Source organism: Gracilinanus agilis, chromosome 4 (genome assembly GCF_016433145.1).
Source record: "Gracilinanus agilis isolate LMUSP501 chromosome 4, AgileGrace, whole genome shotgun sequence".
NCBI lineage: Eukaryota > Metazoa > Chordata > Mammalia > Didelphimorphia > Didelphidae > Gracilinanus > Gracilinanus agilis.
Genome location: NC_058133.1, coordinates 455,689,962 through 455,709,923, shown reverse-complemented (window position 1 = coordinate 455,709,923; position 19,962 = coordinate 455,689,962). Strand labels below are relative to the sequence as shown.

The 19,962-nt window shown below is 33.4% G+C and overlaps 1 non-coding gene across 1 annotated transcript; it reads right to left on the bottom strand.

Annotated features, from left to right (window-relative positions):
- Positions 1-493: 493 nt before the first annotated feature.
- On the bottom strand, positions 494-567 carry TRNAI-AAU. Its single transcript has one exon. It is a non-coding gene; the product is annotated as a tRNA-Ile (tRNA).
- Between the last annotated feature and the right edge of the window lie 19,395 nt (positions 568-19,962).

Here is a 19,962-nt window from a genome sequence, read left to right as displayed (position 1 = left end):
GACAAGTATACTATTCTGTGTTTGCCTAATTTTTTCGTAGTTTCCTTCTTTGTATTCAAGTCATTCACCCATTTTGAATTTATCTTGGTGTAGGGTGTGAGATGTTGATCTAAACCTAATCTATCCCATATATTTTCCAATTTTCCAAGCAGTTATTGTCAAATAGTGGATTTTTGTCTCAAAAGTTGGGCTCTTTGGGTTTATCATAGACTGTCTTGCTGACATCACTTACCCTAAGTCTATTCCACTGATCCTCCCTTCTGTCTCTTAGCTAGTACCATATTGTTTTTTTTTTAAATTTTTTTTAAACCCTTAACTTCTGTGTATTGGCTCATAGGTGAAGAGTGGTAAGGGTGGGCAATGGGGGTCAAATGACTTGCCCAGGGTCACACAGCTGGGAAGTGTCTGAGGCCAGATTTGAACCTAGGACCTCCCATCTCTAGGCCTGACTCTCAATCCACTGAGCTACCCAGCTGCCACAAAGGAAACACAGTGGCCTGTACGGGGATCAAACCTGCGACCTTGGCATTATTAGCACCATGCTCTAACCAACTGAGCTAACTGGCCTAGGTATATTGTTTTAATGACCACTGCTTTATAGTAAAATTTAATATCTGGTACTGCTAAGCTGCCTTCCTTCATGTTTTTTTCCATTATTTCCTTTGATATTCTTGATCTTTTGTTATTCCAAATGAACTTTGTCATATTTTTTTAATTTTTTCTAATTCTGTAAAAAAAGTTTCTTGGTAGTTTGATAGGTATGGTACTAAATAATTAAATTACTTTGTGTAGAATGGTCATTTTTATTATGTTAGCTCATCCTACCCAGGAGCAATCAATGTTTTTCCAGTTGTTTGGAAAAATGTTTTATAGTTGTGTTCACATAATTCCTGTGTTTGTTTAGTGGATAGATTCCTAAGTATTTTACATTTTCTAGGGTGATTTTAAATGTTGTTTCTCTAACTCTTGCTGTTGTTATGTGTTGGAAATATATAGAAATGCTGATGATTTATGTGCATTTATTTTATATCCTACAACTTTGCTAAAGTTGTTGATTACTTCTATTAGCTTTTTAGTTAATTCTCTAGGATTTTTTAAGTAGACCATCATATCATCTGCAAAGAGTGATAGCTTAGTCTCCTCATAGCCTATTTTAATACCTTCAATTTCTTCTCTAATTGCTACTGTTAGCATTTCTAATACAATATTGAATAAAAAATGTTATAGTGGGATCCTTGCTTCACTACTGATCTTTTTTTTTAAACCCTTAACTTCTGTGTATTGGCTCCTAGGTGGAAGAGTGATAAGCTTGGGCAGTGAGGGTCAAGTAACTTGCTCAGAGTGACACAGTTGGGAAGTGTCTGAGGCCAGATTTGAATTTTGGACCTCCCGTCTCTAAGCCTGACTCTCAATCCACTGAGCTACCCAGCTGCCCCCCACTCCTTATTGGAAAGGCTTCTAACGTGTACCCATTGAGGATGATACTTGCTGATGGTTTTAAATATATACTGTTAATTATTTTGAGGAATGACTTTTCTATTCCTATATTTTCTAGTGTTTTAAATAGGAATGGGTATTGTATTTTGTCAAATGATTTTTCTGCATCTATTAAGATTATCATGTGATTTCTGTTGGTTTGGTTGTTGATATGGTCAATTATATGGATGGTTTTTCTAATATTAAACCATCCTTCCGTTCCTAGTATAAATTCCATCTGATCATAGTGAGTAACCCTCGAGATCACTTGCTGGAATCTTTTTGCTAGTGTTCTATTTAAGATTTTTGCATCTGTATTGATTAAATAGATTAGTCTGTAGTTTTCTTTCTCAATTTTTGGTTTGCCTGGCTTTGGAAATAATACCATATTTGTATCATAAAAGGAATTTAGTAAAACTCATTCTTTGCTTATTCTGTCAAATAGTTTGTATAGTATTGGGATTCTTTGAATGTTTGATAGAATTGACTTGTGAATTCATCTGGCCCTAGGGATTTTTTCTTAGGCAGTTTTAGATGGCTTGTTCAATTTCTTTTCCTGAGATAGGATTATTTAAGTATTCTATTTCTCACTCTGTTAATTTAGACAACTTATATTTTTGTAAATAGTCATCCATATCATCTCAATTGCTATATTTGTTGCCATATAATTGGGAAAAATATTTTTAAATTACTGCCTTAATTTCCTCTTCATTAGAGGTGAGGTCTCCCTTTTCATCTTTGATACTGTTAATTTACTTTTCTTCTTTCCTTTTTATTTTGTTTTTTTAAACCCTTGTACTTTGGTGTATTGTCTCATAGGTGGGAGATTGGTAAGGGTGGGCAATGGGGGTCAAGTGACTTGCCCAGGGTCACACAGCTGGGAAGTGGCTGAGGCCGGGTTTGAACCGAGGACCTCCTGTCTCTAGGCCTGACTCTCACTCCACTGAGCTACCCAGCTGCCCCCCTTCTTTCCTTTTTTAAAAATTAGATTTACCTGTACTTTGTTTCATCTGTTTTTTCAAAATACCAGTTTCTACATTTATTAATTCAATAGTTCTTTTACTTTCAATTTTATTAATTTCTCCTTTGCTTTTTAGTATTTCTAATTTAGTTTTCATCTGGGGATTTTTAATTTGTTCTCTTTCTAGTTTTTTAAGTTGCATGCTCAATTCATTAACTTCTACCCTCCCTAATTTGTTACTATATGCACTCAATGATATAAATTTTCCCCTTAGAATTGCTCTGGTTGTATGCCATAGGTTTGGGTAAGAAGTCTCATCATTGTTATTGTCTTCAATGAAGTGATTAAATGTTTCTATGATGTGTTCTTTCACTAACTTATTTTGGAGAATCACATTATTTAATTTCCAATTAGTTTTTGGTTTGCCTCTCCATGTATCCTTGCTAATAAATATTTTTATTGCATTATGATCTGATGAGGTTGCATTTATTATTTCTGCTTTTTAGCATTTGTTTGCCATGTTTCTATGCCCTAGTACATGATTAATCTTTGTGAATGTTCCATGTGCTGCTGAAAAGAAGGTGTATTCCTTTTTGTCTCTATTTTTCTCCATATATCTGTTAACTCTAATTTTACTATGATTTCACTCACCTCTCTTATCTCTTTCTTATTTATTTTTTGGTTTGATTTATCTAGATCTGAAAGAGGAATATTTAGATCTCCCACTAGTATAGTTTTGCTATCTATTTTGTCCTTTAGCTCCACTAACTTCTCCTTTAGAAATTTGAATGCTATGCCATTTAGTGCATACATGTTGAGTAGTGATATTTCTTCATTGTTTATACTGCCTTTTATTAGGATGTAGTTACCTTCCCTATCTCTTTTAACCAGAACTATTCTTACTTTGGCTCTGTCAGAAATCCTGATTGCAACTCCTGCCTGTTTTTTCTCAGTTGAAGCCCTATAGATTTTTCCTGTCCAATTGATGGGATATAAGTCTATATTGCTTAATGTGCCCTGAGGCTAAAACCTTGGGAGGAAAGAAAAAAAAGTAGTGGGGGAACAAGATGTAGTGTTTTCACTGAGCTGTCCATCAGTAGGGTCCCCCTGCTCTGCCCTGCTGTTTGACCTGGTTTTCTTTTCTCTTGAACCCTTTTGTTCTCTATCTCAGTGTGGTAAAGTCTGGCACTCTGAAGTTTGGCTCCATCTAAATTGCCGTCTTCTGAGCATTTTTACTGTGTTTCTCTGGTTTTCTCCTTCAGCCCCCTCCTTGGTACTTGTGTTCAACTCCCTGAGTCTGGAGTCAGCAAGTCCCTCTCTCCAGGCAGGTGCGCCTGCCCTCCTGGAGATTTCAGGGGCTGCTGGAGACTCCGCACAGTGCATGGGGGAGGGGCCCTGGGATTCCCCTTCTATACCCTCAGTTCCAACAGTTCAAGAATTTAAGCCTTTTTCTTGGAGTACCTCTTGAACTGTCCAGCAGTAGGATCCCCCTGCTCTGACCCGTTGTTAGATTTAGTCCTCTTTTTTCTCAAAGTGCTTGGTTTTCTATCTTGGTGTGGAAAGGGTGAGGAGGTTTTAAGATATGCTCTGTCTAAGCCACCATCTTCCTACAATCTGTTCATCTTCTTCTTGATATGCTTTTCTCTCAAGGTTTTTGGTATAACATTCACTTCTGGTTCTTGTCTCATCTATCAAGACCATTGCTTCTTAGTTTCCTTTTCTGAATTCTCATCCAAGTCACAACCTCTAACAATAAGTCTCCTGCAGTTATGTAACTTGGACCTTTTTCTCTTCTCTTTATATTCAATGTCCCTGGTGATCTCATTAGTTCTCACAGATTATAATCTCTATTATATATATGTATATATATACATATGTATGTATATATATATATATATATTCTAAGCATTTTTGTGGCCCTCCTTCTTACAGCAAAATCAGGTTCTGTTATAATCATGTACCACAGCTTGTTTAGCCACCCCCCAACTGATGGATATCCTTTTAGTTTCCAATTCTTTGTCACCACAAAAAGAGTTGCATATATATATATATATATGCAACTCTTTTTGTGGTGACAAAGAATTGGAAACTAAAAGGATATCCATCAGTTGGGGGGTGGCTAAACAAGCTGTGGTACATGATTATAACAGAACCTGATTTTGCTGTAAGAAGGAGGGCCACAAAAATGCTTAGAATATATATATATATATATACATACATATGTATATATATACATATATATAATAGAGATTATAATCTGTGAGAACTAATGAGATCACCAGGGACATTGAATATAAAGAGAAGAGAAAAAGGTCCAAGTTACATAACTGCAGGAGACTTATTGTTAGAGGTTGTGACTTGGATGAGAATTCAGAAAAGGAAACTAAGAAGCAATGGTCTTGATAGATGAGACAAGAACCAGAAGTGAATGTTATACCAAAAACCTTGAGAGAAANGAGAGAGAGAGAGAGAGAGAGAGAGAGAGAGAGATAAGGAGCAAAGACAGAGAGAGATACAGAGAGACAGAGGGACAGAGAGAGACAGAGAGAGAGAGACAGAGAGACAGAGAGACAGACATAAATAGAAATAGAGACAAAGAAATAGACAAAGAAAGGTGTAGAGAGAGACAAAGAAAAAGAAAGAGGGTGGGGGGGAAGGAAAGAGGAAAAGGTAGAAAGGAATGAAGGCAGAGAGAAGTAATAAGAAGAGGAATAAAGAGAGACTCTTTGACCCATGGTGGGAAGGGACAGATGATGTTGAAAGTCTTAATAATGGAAATAGTGACAAGTTGTCCCCAAACTAAGCTAGCATTTCTGCACAGAATCCTGATTCTAAGCCTATATGTTATATGTGTCAGCAAATTTCCTTTATATTCCTTCACTCACTCTCCAATTTCTCTTAGATCTAGTTAGTTATCAGAGTTTTACCAGCCTCAACTCAAACCCTGGATATAAAATATTTGAGAAATGTTACTTCTAGCTTAGAGAAAAAAATAAAAAGAATGTACAAGAGTGAACAAGTACTGTAGTTTAATGCAAAAATGTTCCTGGTACTTTGAATTCTAAGTCCTTATTCTTCAGAGTAAAAAGAGCCTAAATAAAGTTCATGTACCCCAATCCTATGGCAAATAAATCTCTAAATCTTCCTTCCCAACCCGATTTTTGAGAATCACCATATACTATGGAATCATAGAATCACAGAAACACAGCATTGTCAGAGAACTAAATGACCATCTAGCCATTTCCATACACCAAAGGAATCCATGCTCTAACACACTAAAGTGGTCATCCAGCTATTGTGTAAAGTTCTCCAAGAGGGAGAAATCATTACTTCTCAGGGAAGGTATATTCACTTTTGGAGAGCTTTAATGATTAGGGAAAAAAATTTTCCTATCAAGACTAATTTGACTTCTCTGCAACTTGTACCCAAATATTGCTCTTTGTTGTGCTCTCTGGGGCCAAAACAGAATAATTTTAATCCCTTTTCAACATGAAAGCCTTTTAAATACTTGAAAATAGCTTTCATGGCCTCCCTGGGTATTTTCTTCTCATTTAACATCCTTAGTGCCTTTAACTGATCTTTATATAATAAGCACTCAAGAGTCTTCTCAGTTGCCTTCATCTGGATGCTCTATAGATTCTCAATTTCCTTATGAAACTGATACCCACAATTGAAAACTATACTCCAGATGAGGTCTAGCCAAGGTAGAGTATAGTGGAAATTTCATCTCCCTATTTCTGGAAGCTATGCTGCTTTAAATGTAATGCATGGTCAGATTAATTTGGGGAGGGGCATTGAGAGGTGGGATTTCATACTGCATTACTTTCTCAGTCAGGTAGGTGAACCAATGGACAGTGCACTGGACCTAGAGTACATGAGTTGAAAGTCAGCTTCAAATGCTTATTAATTGTGTGATATTTAATTCTTTTTGGGCCAGTTACTTAATCCTCATTTTTCTCACTCAACTGTAAAATGGGGATAAGCACCTCCCTTCTAGTTTTGTTGTGAAGATTTTAACTGAGATAATATTGTAAAGTAATTAGCAGAGTGCTTGGCATAGAGTGCTATATAAATCTTACTTCCTTTTCTACCTTCTTCATATTGAAGATTCAGTTTGTTGTCCCACCCCACAACTTTTCTGTCCAGAACAACTGCTAACTGTGCTTCCATTTTGTTCTTGTGCAAGTAAGTATAAGATTTTACATTTTTTTTCTAATTCAATTTCTAGCCTGTCAGAATCTTTTTGGATCCTCACTCTGTCATCCATTGTGTTAACTGTCTCTGCCAGTTTTGTTTCATCTGCAAATCTTATGTGCTCATGAAATTATTTTATCCAAGTAATTGGGAAAATTGCTACACAGCAAAGAGTCAAGCAGAAGTCCCTGGAGTACTCCCTTAGAGACTCCCTACCATGCTGACATCAACCTATTAACGACTAGATAAAATCTAGGTAAAACACGTCCTTAGTATTCCCCTCATAAACTAGTTTAGTAATCTTGTCTACAAACGAAATGAATTTTATCTGGCGTGACCTGTTTTCAATGAAATCATATTGACTCTTTGAAATGACTGCTTCCCTACCTAGATGCTTGTCACTATCTCAATAGTGATTTGCTATAGAATTTTGCCATTATTCAAAGTCAAGTTCCCTAGCTTGGGTAAGAGTCTGCAAACTCTGTTGTTTTTTAAAAAAATCGGAACCTTAACCTTGCCAATATGGAAGGTCTTCTCTTTTGTCAAGATTTTTAATGGATCATGTAGAATCACTCAGCAATCACACTTACCATTTCAGCATCTAAGTGTGTATTTCCTTTGGACCAGGTGACTTGAATTCATCTAGGGCAATTAGGTACTCTCCTACTATTTCCTGACTTGTCTCAGGTATCAGTTCTCTGTTAGTCTTTTTTCTTCTATTTCAAAATAATGTTCATTCTTAATGGCAGAAAAAAATAGAAACAAAATAAGAATCGTGTTTTTGCTTCTACTCTGATATTGATGATAAGAACTCTTTAAAATTTATGTTTTTTAACATTACCATAATTTTCCCAGAATCCTACTTATTCCCTTTTCAAAAGAATCATGCAATATAATAAATATTTCAAGAAAAAACGAGGGGAAAAACAACAAAGCTATGTAAAAAAATATTTGATCATTACAAAGAGTGCCATGGAGGTATCTTCTTATATCACATTTCAAGCCATGCTTGTTATTGATTTTAATATGGTTTTCCTGTTCATTTAGACTGTAGCATGTGCTGTATATATATATATATATATATATATTTGTTTCTGCACACTTCATTCTGAAACAGTTCATATGGTCTTTCTATGTCTTTCTGTGTTCATAATATTCATTATAATGTACAACATAATAATTTTCCATCATAATCAAGTATTATAATTTGTTTAATCATCCCCCAGTCAGTGACCATCCGATTTGTGGCTAATTCTTTGTTATTAAAAAGTTTCTGGTACAAACGTATTAGGGTATATGGGGATTTTCACTTTATCAATGACATCCTTCATTTATAAGCCTAAAATGTATTTCTTGTGGCAAATGTTATGGGCAATTAAGCCACTTCATTTATATAATTACAATTTTTTTCATAATTTTTGTGATTGAAAGTTCTACCAACAGTGTACTAATATGACTCCAACATTGATCATTCTCATTTTTTATAATCTTCTCAGGATGCAAAAGAAAACATGAAGTTAATTTTATTTAAATGTTACCAATTTTAGTGTTTCGGGTTATTCTTTCATGTTTGTTAATAGTCTGCAATTCTTTTGAAGAATGTTCACATATTTTGACACAGCTTATCTGTTGGAGAATGTCTTTTGCCTATATCTTTTTAAAATTTTAATTTGAATATTTTCCCATAGTTACATATTTCATGTTCTTTCCCTCTCCCCCAAACCTCCTAAACCCCCCCCCCCCTTAGACAATGCACAATTCCACTGGGTTTTACATCTTTCGCCTATATCTAAAACTGCATTATTTACATTGATTTGGTTTGTGCAAAATTTTTCATTTTCATGTAAACCAATTTATTTATCTAATATTTGACTATATCCTTTGTCTGGGTTAGAAAATATGCCCTAGAATGAAGGTATATAATTACTTTCTCTTCTAACAGTATTAGGCTTAATATTAAGGAATGTCATGTATTTATTTAGAGGTTATTTTGAAATACGGTAAAAAGTGTTATTCTATGCATCATTTCTACCAGGCAGTTTTCTAGTTTTCTTAGCAGATTTTTGCCATATATAAAGTTATATGCTAAGACATTTGTTTTCCAGTTTATTAAACACTGTGTTATTGAGTAACTTTGTTGAGTTTTAGTATAATGGATATATTATTTTCTGAATGGCCTTTTCTGTATCTATTGAAATAAGCATGAGATTTTGTGTTTTATTTTTAATATAATTATGTTGATTGTTCTCCAACAGCATCTTTGAATCCTTGGTTTAAATCCAATTTGGTCATAATGGATTGCCGTAGTATTTTTTTTTAATTTTACTTTCTATCTTAAAATCAATAGTTTATATTGGTTTCAAGGCAGAAAAGGTTTAAAGGCTAAGTAAAGGGGTTAAGTGACTTGTTAAGATCATATAGCTAGGGAATGTCTGAGGCCAGATATGAACCCACGATCTTCTGTCTCTACATGTGCTTATTAATCCACTAAGCCACCTGACTGCCCCTTTCTGTAGTATGTTTGAGAGGACTTAATATTAAAAAATTAAAAACTTAAAAATTAATTTTTTCTTTCCTTTTTTAGTCTAAATAGTAGGACCATATTTGTATCATAAAAAGAATCAATTAGAATGCTTTCTGTTACAGTTTTTGAGAATAGTTTGTGTAGTCTCCATCCTAATTGATCTTTTAAAAGTTTGATAGAAATTCCCCCATGATTTCATAAGATAACACCAAAGAACCCTCATTTCTTTGCTGATTTCTTTACATATTTTTTCTATTTTATGATTCTGTATTATTAAAGATCTTTATTTGATATTCTATGGGCAGTCAAGTGGTTCATTGGATAGAATGCTGCATCTGAAGTTAGTCAAACTCATCTTCCTTTAGGTCATAACTGGCCTCAGACTCTTACTATGTGTGTGATCCTGGACAAGTCACTGGTGCCCTGTTTACTTTGGTTTCCTGAACTGTAAATGAGTTGAAGAAGGAAATGACAAAGCACTCTAGTATTTTTACCAAGAAGATATAAAGGGCTCAGAAGCATCAGATGCAAGTACAAAATGCATTTAGTATTCTATTAGTTCAGATATTTATGTATTTGAAAATATTCCTTTATTTCTTTTCTTTTCTTAATTTATTATCATATGAGTATGCATAATGGATTCTGATAAATATCTTTTTTCTGGTTTTGCTATTATTTAATCTTACTCAATTAATATATTGTTGCTTTGATTTTCTACCCTCTTTTTTAAAATCAAATTATCTAAAGGTTTATAAATTTTATTAATCTTTTCAAAGAAGTAGATGTTAGTTTTATTTATGTCAGTTCTAATTATTTCTCTTTTAATTTTTAATCTCATTTTATGCTTAAATTAGATTTATTTATGGATTTTTAATTTTAAATTCACATTCACTGAATTAATCTTACCTTTTTTACTTTATTACTGTAAATTTGTACAGATGTGACTTTCTCTTGAGTATTCTTTTTGCTATAATCCAAATATTTTGGATTTGTTCAGCATTACATTACTTTTTACATAATTATTGTGTCTGTAATTTGTTTGTTGACCCATTCATTATTTAGCACTTGTTCATCATCTTCATTTGGATCATTTCCTTTTGTATGTGCTCCCTGAAGTATTATATTCTTTTATGGTCCATAAAAGGTGCATTTCCTATTTCTAATTTTTTATATTAGTTTGAATCTGTGTCCTAATAACTGTTAATTTTTTATAAATATTCCATATTCTACTGAGAAATATGTATATTCTTTAACATTCTCATTTAGAAGATGTTATGTTTTAGCTCTTATTTTTCCTACACTATATTCTATTCTATATTTTACCCTTTGTTTATCTTTTTTGTTAAATATCTCAAACTGAAAGATGGGTATTTATACTTGTCATTTTTGCATTGTCAGCTGCATCTTCTCATAGCTGTTAACTTTTTCCTTTATTAATGTAGATGTTAAGGCATTAAATAAATATGAAGTAAACATAAAATTGTTTTTCGGTGTCTATACTTCCATTCAGTATAATATAGTTTACCTGTTTATCCTTTTTATGATGTTAATATCTATTTTTGTTTTTCCAATAGCATGATTTCAATGCCTGCTCTTTTTGATTAACTTGATATATAATAATGTGTATTTGTTTTTCCCCATAGTCTATCCTGTTTTTTAAGGTATAAATGTGTTTTAAATTTCTTGTAAGGAGCATTATGAGAGGTTTTCTCTTCTCATTGAATTGATTTTGCCTTTACAATATATTGGTTGTACTCCATTTGTTTCTAATATAGTTTATTGAATCCAAACGAGTATTTCCTCCTCTTCCTCAGTAAACACATTAACTAATATCTTTAATGATTTTACCTTAATATATTTTCTATTAATCTGTTCCCATTTGCTCTCTCCCCCTCACCTACTCACTACACACATTACTCTTTTCCTTATTTACTAAGTTTTTTTAACCTTCCTTTCATCACTCTAGATATGTAATTCTTTCATTCATTTCCCCTCTAAATTAAGCTAGCAAGTGAGACGTCATTTCCTTTCCTCTTCTTTCACTATTTTTGTGGTTTAGTTTCTAAAATTTCCATTTAAAAAGTTTTCCCCTTCATTCTCATAATCATTTCTCTTCTCTCTTTGCATGGTGAGGACTTTTATTCAAGGGGCATATACTTATCTGGTCATTTTTTAGGCTATATATTTCTCATGAAATTTAAACTTTCAAGGTAACTTCTGGTTATCTCTTCTTTGATTTCTGTTAGTACTTTGTATATAAGTATCTGCTTTGCTATTCTGCCTCATTCTTGGAAATGGTAATTCCTTTGGTTGATAGCAACAATATTAAACCAGGGTAAGAATTCTTCTAGGCATCTTTGTGACTCAGTGGATAGAATGACTGGTCTGGTATCAAGAAGTCTCATCTTCCGGAGTTCAAATTTGTCCTAAGAAACTTACTAGCTATGTGATCCCAGGCAGGACATTTCATTCTGTTTGCCTCAGTTCCTCATCTATAAAATGAACTCAAGAAGGACCTACAAATCACTTCAATATCTTTGCCAAGAAAACTCACAATGGAGTAGGGAAGACTCAGAAATGACTGAAATGACAAGAAAAACTGAAATTCTTCTGTCTCTAGTTGGAAAGTTTATTAAATTTTGCCTTTCCCTTGGTCTTTTTTTTTCACAATTTGCAATGGCATTTTCTCTCTGAATTTATACTTTTTTAATTTTCTAGATGATAGTTGTTCCCAGAATCTCAGCTTCCTCCTTTCCTGAGACAAGATGAGTGTTCTTTCGAAGGACTGAATCTTCATTGATTAAACCTATTGTAATGTTCTCACCTCTCTCTTTAGAATATTTTTTCTTCCTTACAGGTATGTTCATCAATGGTTCATCCTATTTCCTTTTTTTCTTCCTTTTTCTATATCTTTCTTTGTTTCATTTCTTATTCTCTTGTAGTTTCTCTTTTTCCTGAAAGATTATGGGAGTTATTTATCCTTCACTGTTAACTTGTGATTTGATTAGATTACAACATATAGTACCCTCTCTAACTTCTCTTTCTTGATACTTCTGTAGTTGTGGTATTGTGATATTTAGTCTATTATTTTTCAGGAGAATTGTCACCTATGCTTCTACTTGTCGACTTCTACGTTTACCTTTTTCTCTTTGTGTATTTTTAGAAAGAAATATCAATGTTCTTTTTATCTGTGGTTGCTACATTTGTTTTGTTTTATTTGTAGTGTGAGTGTTTTGAAAATAATTATTTTCATAACTAGCTGTATTTCTACAAATACATCAAATGCTTTAAAATTTTAATATAATTTTTTTATTCAGCATTAGTTAGGGTCAGGTTTAAAGGCTATGGTTCCTTGAAACTTGCTCTCCTTTGCTCATCAGTGTGCACTATATCAATCACTTCTATGGTTTTTGGTGGATGTAAAATAGTCATTAAAATTATTTCCCTTTAAATCAGAAGGTCTTTTTCCTGTTCACTTGAAGAATTCATCATTTATCATTGGAATTGTTAAATTTAAAAATTAATGCTTTGGAATTTACAGTATTGTTTTTTTTAACCTAGAGGCAATCTGTGGATCCTTTTCATTGACACTTTGTTTTCTATATTGAGAAGTTTTGAGGACTTTAATTTGTTGTGTTAAAGCACTCAAAGTTTTTGTTATGTGCATCTGGGAGATCTATAATCCTTATGATGTCTCTACACATCCTGTCCTTGATATCAACATGTTTCACATGTATAGAGTTTGTATTTTCTTTTAATGTTATTGCTTTTTGATTTTCTTCTCCCAACTGTGCTTCATTTGCATGTATTTGCATTTCCACTCAGTTATTCTCTTTTTTGCTTCTTTGGTGATACTTGCCACCATGGATTCAAGATTTTCTATTCTGTCAATTATTTCTACTGTTCAGGCTATAAAGTCTGCTACATGATTCTCATTCTCTTTCAAATTGCTCAGCAACATCCTGCTATGGTTCATTGCTTTTTTGGGAATCTATAGGGTTTTCTGATTCATATAAGTATGCATTGATTCATTATCCTTCCTCTTGCAGTATTTATTTTTTCATATCTTGATTTTTACCTTTTCTAGAGCAAATATTCATTTCTCTTAACATATTTTATCTTTTTTTAATCTGCTTCTGCTCAAGGTCTTTAACTAAGCTTTCCTCATTCTGGGATGTCTGATGATTTCAAAAACTTTCCCTTTTCTTCCCATGTTTCTCACTTTCTGACTCTTTCCCTTTTGATGGCAGTTTCACCTGAGATTAGATTTCTAAGTTTTTTAGGTTTCCTGCCATGCTGGGTAATTCACATTTCAACATTCTCCCTTACTGTCTACCCCTAATGATTTTTTCCAAGTACAAAGAACTATCCAAACTGGATATTGTTCTCTTTTTCTCAAGACTGGTAAAGTAAACCACATGTAATTGGTCCAGTTTGCATCTTTATCTCTCTTCCCTGGCTAAATTATGTCATAGCACAGAAGATTTCTATGCTTGTTTCAGACAGTGCAAATTTATACATTATTTTTTCAAGGCACTGAGAGCAAAGGATTTGGGGGATGAGTTCAATTGCAAGGTGATGGGGCAGCTTATATCCCCTGCCTCAGAATGGTGAGTAATGTGGAAAGGTAACTAAGGAAGCACATTTAGAGGATAAATGTTAGACTTTTTTTTATTGTTAGTTTATTGGATTGTTAACTTATTAGGGTGTGTCCAAGGCTAGGGAGACAAATAAATTTGTTTCTTCTCATCTTTATAATTCCTTTCTTGGTAAGATGTGAGACATAAGGAACAGGGAAAGTAACTAGTCCTCAATCTAAATTCTTCAATTTATCCTTATATTCATGTTCTATTATCTAGCACTATTGACATGTTTTATACATTAATTTTTTCATTTCAAACTTCATTTCTTTTTTCATAATTTTAATTTTTAATTTTTTTCCAGATTATATGTTATTTCCTTCCTCTCTCCTTCTCCCCCTTTAAAAAAGGCAGGAAATATGATATAGATTGTACATATGTTATTATAGAATACATATTTCCATGTTCATCATGTTGTGAAACAAGACACATATTGCTTATACTAGAGAAAAATTCATGGAAGAAATAGAGTGAAAAATTTCACGTTTCATTCTTCATTTGAATTCTTTCTGCCTTTTCAGTCAATATAATTTTTGTCATGAGTTCTTTGTAGTTGTCCTGGATCTTCAACTTGTTGAAAATAGTTGTCATTCACAATTGATCATCACATGATATGCTACTGTGCCTAACATTTTCCTGATTCTCTTCACTTTAGTTTGCATTGCTTCATAGAAGTCTTTCCAGATTAAAAAAAAACTTTTATGATCATCTTATCTATCATTTCTTACAGCATAGTAGTATTCCATCATCAACATATACCACAATTATTCAGCCATTCCCCTACTGATGGGCATCCCTTCAGTTTCCAGTTCTTTGCCACTGCAAAAAAAAGCTGCTATAAATACTTTAGAACATATAGCTTTTTCCCCCATAATCACCTCATGAAATAAACATAATAGTGATATTTCTGTTTTGAAAAGTATATAGAATTTTATAACTCATTGAGTATAATTCCAGATTGTTCTCCAAGTTGATTGGATCAGATTGTAGTTCCACCAACAATGTAATAGTGTCCACATTTTCCTACATTCTCTCCAATATTTCACATTTTGTTTTTTCATAATTTTAGCCAATCTTGTAGGTGTGAGATGACGTCTCAGAGTTATTTTGATTTGCATTTTTCTCATCAATAACGGTTTAAAGATATTTTTCATACAACATACACACACACAGGATTTCTTCTTCCAAAACTGTTTGTTTCTATATTTTGAACATTTAGCAAGTGGAAAATTGCTCATATTCTTATATATTGGACAATGTTCACTAAATGTTTTAGACATGAGACCTCTATCCAAAAAACTCTCTAAAGTACATTACTTTTAAAAAGTTAAGTTGCTTAGTGCAGTTTATGAAGTGAGAATATTATGAAGTAAATTACATCAGGGGAAGTCAACCCAGTTGGGAAGGGAAATGTTTGAGAACAAAATCATCAGGGCATGAAGAGAAATAAATATATTTAAAATAAAAAATGGAGCTCATCCTAAACAAGTGAGTGTGCATGTACAAAAAATACATCTAGCAACTTTTGTTTTATAATATATATGTGTATATATATGGGTAAGTATATATGTGGGTTTATATATATATATATATGTATATATGGAGACATATATACATGTATAATATGTATGTGTGTTCATGTGTTTGTATTATACTTTCTCATAATTGATGATATAGTTTGGACTATGCACAGATTTTCTCTCTATCATAAGTTCTTTGATCAAGAAAGACACATCATGTTATTTTCTCACTGGTACATGCTTCCTGCTAATGAAAATCACATCTTCAATCTCTTTGTATATAAGTGGTCTGTAGGTACTATCAGATATATTTATTTCTATTCTCCTCTCCTTTGACCTTTACCCAAATATACTCTTCCATGCTTCTGAACTCTGATTCCATGTGAATTCTCATGGGAGTATACCTTTTTTTAAAATAAAGTACTATGCTCTATCCCCTTTGATTTATACTATTTCTTATGAATAAGATATATGAGAGCAAAAGTTTTGCCAAAACTCTATATTGTTGTGGCTGTGCTCCATTATAAATCTATATTGCTGTTACTCAGAGTGATCATAGTTCTGAGGCAAATTCTGAGACCCTAAAATTTCAATGACAGTAAAGTTGAAGGGAAAATAAGTAAATAAAGTTGATGGGATAAAAAATGGATGCTGAACCAAGAGATTTCCCCCTCCCATGTAACACTATAACCCAATGGATCTTTAGATATTGATATTTTGTTTTCCTCTGGATGATAATTACTGCTATAAAAGTGTAAAAGGCTATTGAGATCTTATTCCTGTCACTGCTGGACTTAAAAGTCTTATTTATTTCATTCTGATAGTTTTAAGTGACTTAATCTGTTCTATTCTTGGAACCATTCTGTGAAATCATAAGGAATCACTGGTCCACTGATTAGACATGGGAGCAACACAAATGAAACATAACACCTTTTATTTTTATTTATATTTTTCTTTAGAAAATTTTATTTATTTATTTATTTAATAATATTTTTTCATGGTTACAAGATTCATGTTCTTTCATTCCCCTACCCCGAAACCCCTCCCATAGCCGACGCACAATTTCACTGGGTTTTACATGGATATAAAACCTTTTATAGCCATCTGAAGAGCATGTTGTAATCTCACCATTCCCTGTTCCTCTACATTGTATGATGGGCTGACTGTTACAGTAAAGGTCCATGGCTGGGCTGGATTTGATTCTTTATTTCCCAGAGAGTTAAGATGGCAGGTGGCTTGGTTCACCATTGTTGAGAATATTGGTTATTTAAAATACATTTTCCTGCTATTCATTTTGTACTTCTACATTGTCTTATTTCACAACTCCCTTATATTTTGAGTGATTTATGTTGATTAGTCTTGGAGAAAAGATTCATAGAGTGAAAATTGGGACTTAAGACAGTAACTTGAATAACTAATGAATCTGAAAAGGTTTTTAGAACTTAGAATTATCTAGCAGAACCTTGTTCTGAATTGCCTTTTCTTTTCAACCCATATGCTTAGCTATTAAGTCTATTTGCATTCTTTCTTCCTTCTCATTAGAGTTAGCAACATGTCCTCTTCTAGTACCATCTGTAAATTTCATTAACTGGTTTAATCCCTTCTTCATATCATTAATAAATGTGCTACATTTTTTGTAATATTAACTCTACTTCTGTTTCCCACTATTGCATCCCACCATCTACTTCTCACATCAGAATTCAATTTAATTATTTTCTGACTCCCCCACCTCTGATATAGCAGATACACTTGCAGTCAGAATCCATTTCCTCAAACATCATTCAGATCATGCCTCTTCCTTTTTCTGAAGCCTACAGAGGCCCCCAATTATCTCTCAACTCCTTGTCATGAACTACAAAGCTTCATTCTGGCTGGGTTCCCTTTCCAAAAGCTTTTTGTTTAGTCCAGCTGGTAGAAATAAGACAAATAAAACTGCATACCAACTTTTTTTTACAAAGTTTAGTTTGAAATCCCCAGCTTCTACTTTATCCATTATTTTAAATTCTACCTGAAAAGTTATGATGCATTTCAACAGTTATGTTTTTGTTTTTTCTCCTACCTAGTAAACCCATATGATTTAAAACTCTCATCTTGAAATACCTTTAATTTACAAGTTACCTTATATTTGTGAGAAAATTTTAAATGTATTTTTCTAATATGCATGTGCTGTTTTAGCTCTGATTGAAATTCCTTTATTTAAAACTAATCTTACTTTATTGTTATTTAATTGTTACATCATCTTCATTAATAGGTGTATTCCTCATTATTCCTTACCTATAGATCCATATTTTGTGAAAAAGAATAAAAAAGAAAGGTTACAAAATTATATCATTAAAACCAAAAACAGCCACATTGATAGTGTATTCCATATTCCGCATCCTTAGACCCCCAAATTTTTAAGGCAACAGAGACATACTCTGCTCTATTCATATTTCATTGATACTCAGTTTTTATATCATCTCTATTTTCCAATAGTTCTCTTTATCCACAATCAAAACATGAGCAGAGTCCAATAGTATCTGACATATTGTACACTCATGCTTCCCCACCTCTGCAAAGAAGCAAAGGGAAGATCATTTTAATTGTACAACTTCTATTTAAATCTCAAGTCTTCTTTTTGCAACTTTTTACCCTGTATTTTTTATTGTAGAGCTCCATTTTTGCCCTACTTCTCTTCTCTTTAAATCCATCTTTTAAATCACAATCAGAGTAATTTTCCTTATGGAGGGAGGACCATTTTTTTCAGTCAGAGCCAATGAACATTCATCTAGTATCTGCTATGTGCCAAGCAGTGTGCTAAGAGCTCAGAATAGAAAGAAAGTCATTAGATAGCACTGGCCTTCAAAGAATTCATAACCTAATGCGGGGGGTGGATAACATATAAAAAGAAGCTTTTGAAAAGGGAGGAGTGAGGCTGGATACCTTGCACAATGGTGTGATGAAATCCTGATGCTGGAGATGTCAGTTATAGAGTTGATTACATCTTGTAAAATAAGTTTTTGGAGATCATGAAATCCAGGAGATCTACTGGGTAAGAAATGATGTCCTTCTTTCTGTCCCCAGGTCTTAATACAGTATACTGAAAAGCAAATGCTTAATAAGTACTAAATGACTAAGTGCCTTTCCACAGTTTGTATAACTTTCCTCTTCCCTGCATCTTGTGCCAGTCTAGTTGACCTTCTTATTGTTCTAGATAAATGAATTTTTTAAGAACTTACCATTTGCCAAGCACAGTGCTATGCTCTACAGATAGAAATAGAAAAGTGAGATAGTACATATAGATAGCTACATTCTAATGGGAGAAATTATAGAAGATTTCAGTTGCAAATAAGTTGGAAAGATCTCATAGTTCTTAAGGTTTAGCAGCAAAGCAGGTGGTGTCAGTCATTTTCAATTATGTCCAACTCATCATGACCTCATTTGGAGTTTTCTTGGTAAACATACTATCATGACTTGCCATTTCCTTCTCCAGCTCAGAAAATGAAGAAATTGATGTAAACAAGGTTAAGTGACTTTACAAAGGTCATTCAACTATTAAGTATCTAAGGCTAGATTTGAATTCTGAAAGATAGGTCTTCCTGAGTCTAGCCTTGTCATTTTATCCATTGTAATACCTAGCTGCCTTTAATAGTGATGATTCCTCTTTGATTTCATTGTCATTGAATAAAATCACATCATTTACTGGGCTAGAAGTAGTGCTATTTCAAAGACTCTTGGGCTCAGGGCTTTGGCAAGTATTCATTGTGCACGGCAAGTGCACATTGCCTTCTCTCTTTCCCTTAGAGCACCTTGATGCTTAGGCTAAGTTGGAGTGTCTTCCTGAGAATGGCAATTGGTTAACATTTGATGAGAATTGTGGATCCTTCTCCACTGGAGCTGCCTCTACAGATGATACATGTTAGGGCTGGCTGGGCTAGGGAGTACGACCAGTGGTCTGAGACATAATTTCATTACTAAGATGTCAATACTTATTCACCAGGTGTGGGAATTGACAATCAGTTCTTTCTAGTGGTGATGAATAAAGTGAAGCTTGGCTGGAAATAGAAACTGGTCTTATGGAAGATGCTGTTATTTCTGAGGTCTCAGTGTCTTGGGCTACCACAGTTAAAGTCTGAGGAGTGGGGTGGTAGTGAAGGCAGTGATGATGATTTGACTGTCAAAGATATTCCATCCCATACTATTGTGCTGTAAGAAATGATGAACAGAATGATTTCATAAAAAAAGCTGGAAAGACATATATGAACTAATTCAGAGTGAAATAAGCAGAACCAGGAAAACATGGTACACAGTAACAGCAATATTATGAAATGATCAACTGTGAAAGACTTAGCTACTCTTAGCAACACAAGGATTCAGGACAATTCTGAAGGAATTATGACAAAGAATGCTATCCACCTTCAGAAAAAGAACTGTTGGAATCAGAATGCAGATCAAAGCATGTAATTTTTCACTTCAGGTTACTTGGGTTTTTGTTTGGGGTTTTGGTTTTATATGAGTATTCTCTTACAAAAATGATAAATATGGAAATACCTTTTGCATAATAATACAGGTATAATCCAGATCCAATTGCTTGATAGCTCTGGGAATGCTGAGGGAAGGTAGGGAAGGAGGTAATTTGGATCATATAATTTCAGAAAATTTATGTAG